Source organism: Fukomys damarensis, unplaced genomic scaffold (genome assembly GCF_012274545.1).
Source record: "Fukomys damarensis isolate Sample0158 unplaced genomic scaffold, DMR_v1.0_HiC HiC_scaffold_22, whole genome shotgun sequence".
Classification (NCBI taxonomy): Eukaryota; Metazoa; Chordata; class Mammalia; order Rodentia; family Bathyergidae; genus Fukomys; species Fukomys damarensis.
Genome location: NW_022900934.1, coordinates 12,999,446 through 13,005,561, shown reverse-complemented (window position 1 = coordinate 13,005,561; position 6,116 = coordinate 12,999,446).

The window sequence follows — 6,116 nt, the reverse complement described above, 5'->3', positions numbered from 1 at the left end:
CATTCTGTGGTAGAGGTGCATCTTTATGAAGTCCATTCCATGTAACACGAGCTTGACAAGCTGGTTATTTGGGTAGGAATCTATTTGTTCTCCAGCCATGTGAATGGACCCCAGAGTTAACATAACAGAATGTCCAGGGTATGGACCAACCAGGTCTGAGAGGAGACTACTCCTGTCATACTAAGGCCTAGCAACCTTTTAGTCCTGTGGACTAAGTGAAGTGATCCACTAAGGTATGTAACAAATAAGATACAGGGTAGTAGGCTGATGTCTCAGATTAACTGGTATCCCAGCTCTAGGCATTCTGCCCATAACCAATAGTGTCTGACCAGAAACTTCTCTGGTTTTTACACAGTGACTGAGTACATAGTTATTACGATCAAGGGAGTTTTTTTCTTGAGGTTACTGTGCCATAAAGAAAAAATGAGGATTAAACCAGGAGTGGTGGCACATGCCTGTATCCCATCCCTGGGGAGGCTGAGGCAGGAGGATCGCTGTGAGTTCGAGACCAGCCTGGGCTACATAGTGAGTTCCAGGTCAGTCTGAACTACATAGTGAGACCCTGTCTCAGAAAAACAAAAAAACAAACAAAAAAAAAGACGCAAGCACACCTTTTCCCCATAGTACTAATTGTATTGAGCCATTTCACCTCTTAGTTAAGACATCCCTTCACAGCACTTGCGTCTAGGGCATATCTGCACATTTGGTCGTGTGCCAGTGGAGTTCTGATGGAGTACATTTACTTTCCACAAGTGGATTTAAAGCATTTACAATGAAAGTGATGGGATCTAACTGAGCTCGCGGCGGTAGCTGTACTCCCGCTTTCTGTTTTAGAAGTTGTGCTTTAAAGTTTGATAGGCGTGTTTGACAACCGTTTGTCCTTAGGGGTTAAATGGGATAAAACTCTACTGTTTTTGTCTTTAAAATGGTATATGTGGGATAAGAGAGCTGTATATATTTGTTTGTTTGTTTTGCTTTTTTGAGACAGTCTCACTATGTAGTTCAAAATGCTCTGGAACTCACTGTGTAGCCAGGGTGGTCTCGAACTCGAAGTGATCCTCCTGTCTCAGCCTCCGGAGTGCTGGGATTACAGGCGTGCCCCACCGTGGTCAGCTTGTATATATTTGTTTAGAGCCACTAGCAACCAAGTCGATTTTAATCTTGTAAGTTATTGGGTCTGTGCATGGCTGCTGGCACCTTTGGTCTTTTAGCCTAGGCCCTCTGTGAGTGGTCCCTGTCAGGAACCTGGGAACCTCATTATTTTCCAGATTAGAATTAGTGTAAGTTCCAGAAATGTTAGAATTATTACTTTGGCTTGCAGTCATACATTGTCTGCAAAGCTGTCCCATTTTACCACAACTAAAACGCTTAACACTTGCAGCATTTTTATTTTTACCTTGTTTTGCAAAAGCCAGCATAGCTTCAGCTAACACAGATGGGCTATGAGTTTCTGAACCAATATCCTGTCGAGCCTTAATGGAACTGTTTGGATATTTAGTGGCTCGCCAAGTAGCCAGAGCCTGTTTACAGTCTTGGTTAGTATCGTCATAAATGAGTTGTTTGTTTTGTTTTGTTTTGCTTTGTGTGTAGTGCAGGGGATCGAACTCAGAACCTCTCACTTGCGAGGCAGGGGCAGCACCACTGAGCTGAATCCCGGCCCAAGAAAACAAGCACGTTTGACACATGTTTGACACTTGTGCGTGTGGAATTTGTCTGTGCATGACTTCGTGTAGTCCGGCCACAAACTGTGTGTAAGTTTCTCTCGGTTCTTGTAAGATATTAAGAGAAGACCGGACAAGAGCTCTGTCCTCAGGCACACTAAGCCAGGCTCTCAAGTCCTATTTGTTCAAGAGTGGTGTACTGCAACCGTTGGGCTACATTTGCAAAGTATCCTGTTCTCAGTAACATTTCCAAGTTATATTTGCCCTATCACCCTGTCTGTTTCTATCAGCCTGATCCCTGGCTTGCTCTTTTAATTGAACATTAAAATATAAGTATTGACGAGGAGACAGACAGGAGTGGGTAAGGTGTCTCACATTGTTAGGTGTTAAGTTATAAGTCTCAGCAATAGAATCTAAGATCCCCAAAGTGAATGGCCCTTGGGCTCCTCTATTCATTATACTCTTTTTAATTCCTTTAATAAATTAAAGTTGAAAGCTTGATGTTTTGCTATTAGCTGATTTTGATTAGCTGGGTCAGGTCTAAAGGTCCCTGGAAAGCAGCAAGGTCCAAGGATTTCTCCCTGCCTGGCTGCCTCTTGAACCACTGCCGGAGAGCTAGACACGAAAGGCAAGGAGCGTTTCAGACCTATATGGCCTGAAGGAACTCACCTTAGAATTTCTCCATCAGCTGTACCCGCCACTAGTTCTTCTGGGATTGTAGGGAGAACTCTTGGAGTTCTTATCTTTTCATGTATTGATCCTTCTTGGTTTTGGTTTTTGGTTTTTGGTTTTTTTTTTTTGTTGTTGTTGTTGTTGTTTTTTGTTGTTTTTTGAGACAGGGTCTCACTATGAGGTGAGACTGACCTGGAACTCACTATGTAGCCCACGCTGGTCTCGAACTCACAGCGATCCTCCTGCCTCAGCCTCCCAAGTGCTGGGATTACAGGCGCACGCCACCATGCCTGGCTGTTTTTGGTTTTTTTGCAGTATCAGGGCTCCAACTCAGGACACTGCATTTGTGAAGTAGGTGAGGTGTCACTAAACCTAATCCCTGGCCCAAGATCCTTCTTCATGTTGTAACTTTTGGCTCCCTTGTCTATCTGATCTTTCCTTTTCTCTATCATTATCCTCCCTGGTGGTATTGTTTCATCCCTGCCATGAGCTCTCTCTCTCTTATTTTTTTGGTACTGGGGATTGAATTCGGATCCTTGTACTTGGGAGGCAGGTGGTGGAACCGCTGAGCTAAATCCCTGGCATTTCTTCTTCTTCTTCTTTTTTTTTTGAGACAGGGCCTCACTATGTAGTTGAGACTGACCTGGAACTCACTATGCAGCCCAGGCTGGTCTTGAACTCACAGTGATCCTCCTGCCTCAGCCTCCCAAGTGTTGGGATTACAGGTGTGCGCCTCCACGCCTGGATTATTTTATGTTTTTTGAGACAGGGTCTCACTTTGTAGCCCAGGCTGGCCTTAAACTCACAGCAATCCTGCTGCCGCAGCTCTTGAGTGCTGGGATTAGAGGCGTGCACCACTACACCCGGCTTTTAGGATGTCTTCAGCTGATGTACTCTTGCCTTTGAGCATCACAGTATCATGGTACCATTGAGGCCTCAACTTGTGACTGGATGCAAAACCGTTATGTTGGGCAAGGTGACACTGGGCCTTAGACAACTGTAGTCGTACTTTAATTATGAAATGATTTTTTCTCCACAATTTTATGTAGAATAGCTCTCAACAGTCCAGGTTGGCCTTGACATCAGATCCTCTGGCCTCAGCCTCTCAAATTCTAGGATTAAAGTCACATGACATCACATCCCAGCTCCAGTACCGTTTTCGGGGGGGTACTGGGGATAGAACTCGGGCAGGTACTTGTGCTTTCCAGGCAGGTAGCAGAACCACTGAGCCAAATCCCTGGCCCCTCCAGTACCATTTTTAAAATTACGGACAGCCCCATGACATTGATCTCCACACCTATGACCTGGTTTTGACCATGCATTTAACTATCATATCATGGTCATAGGCTCAGTGGTGTTGCTGCGTATCTCTCAAGCTCAAGGTCCTAAATTCAAATCCCAGCACCAAAAGAAAAAAGAAAGAAAAGGAAACAAGCAAGCATATTATGGTCTTATGAAGGTCCAGGACTGCTTTTCAGGTAGTGACTTGGCCTGCTTCAAGGATGACCTTTCACATTGGAACCAAAGTTCTCACTGCCACCTCCCACCTTGGGGAGTCTTCCATTGTGAAACTGAGCTGCCTTGATCCAAAGCACTGTGTGGCCACAGAGCGTCCCTGCCTCCTCGTCTCCCTGTCTCCTCTGCTCCCACTGTGGCTCCAGTGCCAGTAAGATCATAAATTGGGTATCCCTGAGCTTATTTAGAAATGCAAAGGTGACTTCTCAATACCAACATCTGTTAGAAAGTTGCTTTATAAAATGGGCATGGGGGCACACACCTGTAATTACAGCTACTTAGGAGGCTGAGGCAGGACGATCAAAAGTGGGAGGCCAGCCTGGCCTTGCTATGTAGCCCAGGCTGGTCTCAAACTCACAGCGATCCTCCTGACTCAGCCTTCCGAGTGCTGGGATTACAGGTGTGCACCAACATACCTGGCAATCCTAGTGCTCTTGAGGTTGAGGCAGGAGGACTGCTGAGAGTTCTGGGACAGCCTGGCCTACATAGTGAGACCTTGTCTCAAAAAACAAACCAAACAAACAAACAACCCAGATTTATTGAGATAGCATTTACACATCTGAAAAGCGTTTTTTTTTTTTTTTTTTTTTTTTTTTTTTGTAGACAGGGTCTCACTCTGCAGTTTAAACTGACCAGAACTCATAATGTAGCCCAGGTGGGCCTCCAACTCTAGATCCTCCTAAGTAGTTGGGACTACAGTTATGTGTCACTGAATCGGGCTAAAATTAACCTTTTAAAATGCATACTGGGCTGAGAATTTAGCTTGGTGGTTCTGCCTCCTGCTTTGTAAGCGCAAGGTCCCAAGTTCGATCCCTGGTACCAAAACAAAACAAAACAAACTTACAGAAGTTCTTCATGGGCTTAGCTAAGACACAGTAACATAAAACATATTGGACAACCTTGTATAGCCATGTGGTATACGAGCTGTCGCCCATGCCATCATTATTAGTATAACAAACTCCATCGTGGGCCTGCACTAAATGACAGATGCCCTTGGGCCTTCACACATCCGGCAGTGATCTCCGACAACTCACGATGTAGTCCAGGCTGGCCTCAAACTTGTGGGGATCCTCCTGCATCACCCTCCCAAGTGCTGGTGATATAGACAGCTAAGTTAGGTAGAAATATGGGCCCTTGAAGTCAATGCAGAGGATGGGATCACTTGGAAGATGTGGCTGGAGGTGCATCTGAAGAAGGTGAAAGTCACAGTGGCCAGACTTTCAAACTTCCCTAAGGGATGAACAGAAACTCGAGATGATTGGTACCACCCCTTGTTTTTAAGGTACTGGGGATTGAACTCCAGACCTTGAGCTCTGAGCTAAATCCCCGGCCCAGGTACGCCCACCCTTTTGAGCTTTCCCATATAGATAGACCATCATCTCATTGGAGGTGGGCCAACCTTCTCCACCCACTAAGGACAAGACCGCTAAGACTAAGAAGACTTCTTATTATTTGGTCAATATTACCTAAGCACGGGCCGGAGGTTTGGCTCAGTGGTTCCGCCGCCTGCCTCACAAGCACAAGGGCCTGAGTTTGATCCCCAGCACCAAATAATCAAAAACAAAAATATACTTGCAATCTTATTGGTCGATTATAGTTTTTACCCATGTTGTACTCATCCTTTGTGACTTTGCTCTGTAAAACTTCCTTTGAGAAGTAGGCTCACTGGCAGCCCTTTAGGGACCCCTCCTGTATCTCAGGAGATATTCCTATTCCCCAATAAATTTTCCTACTTTAACCTTTGTTGTTCCTTAGAATTCATTCTTTGTCTTTGAGGAGTACGAACTCAGCATATCTGACACCTAGCGTCATGGGAATTATACCTACTCCCCCTATGTCACTGGGATTACAAGCATGTGTCAGTACCACACTCGGCTAAAATTTCTGTGCCCACGGGCCAGCCTTTCTTAGCTCCCAGTTTTCCACGCACACCGGTGACCACAAATATAGTTGCCATTTCTATCGATTTACCTGCTGTGGACAGATATATATATATATAGATATATACATATATTTGGTATTGGGGTTTGAACACAGGACCTTGAGCTTGCGAGGCAGGAGTGGTGCCACTGAGGTAAAACCCTAGCCCTGGAAATTTCCTATAAGTTGAGTCATACAGTGTGCAATTGGCCTTTTTCCCTCAGTGTAGTATTTTCAAGGTTCATCCTTATTGTAGGATGTTAGTAGCACTTTGTTATTTCATTGCCTAATAGTATTCCAGTATATGAATATGCCACTTTTTTTTTTTTTTTTTTTTTTTTTTTTTTT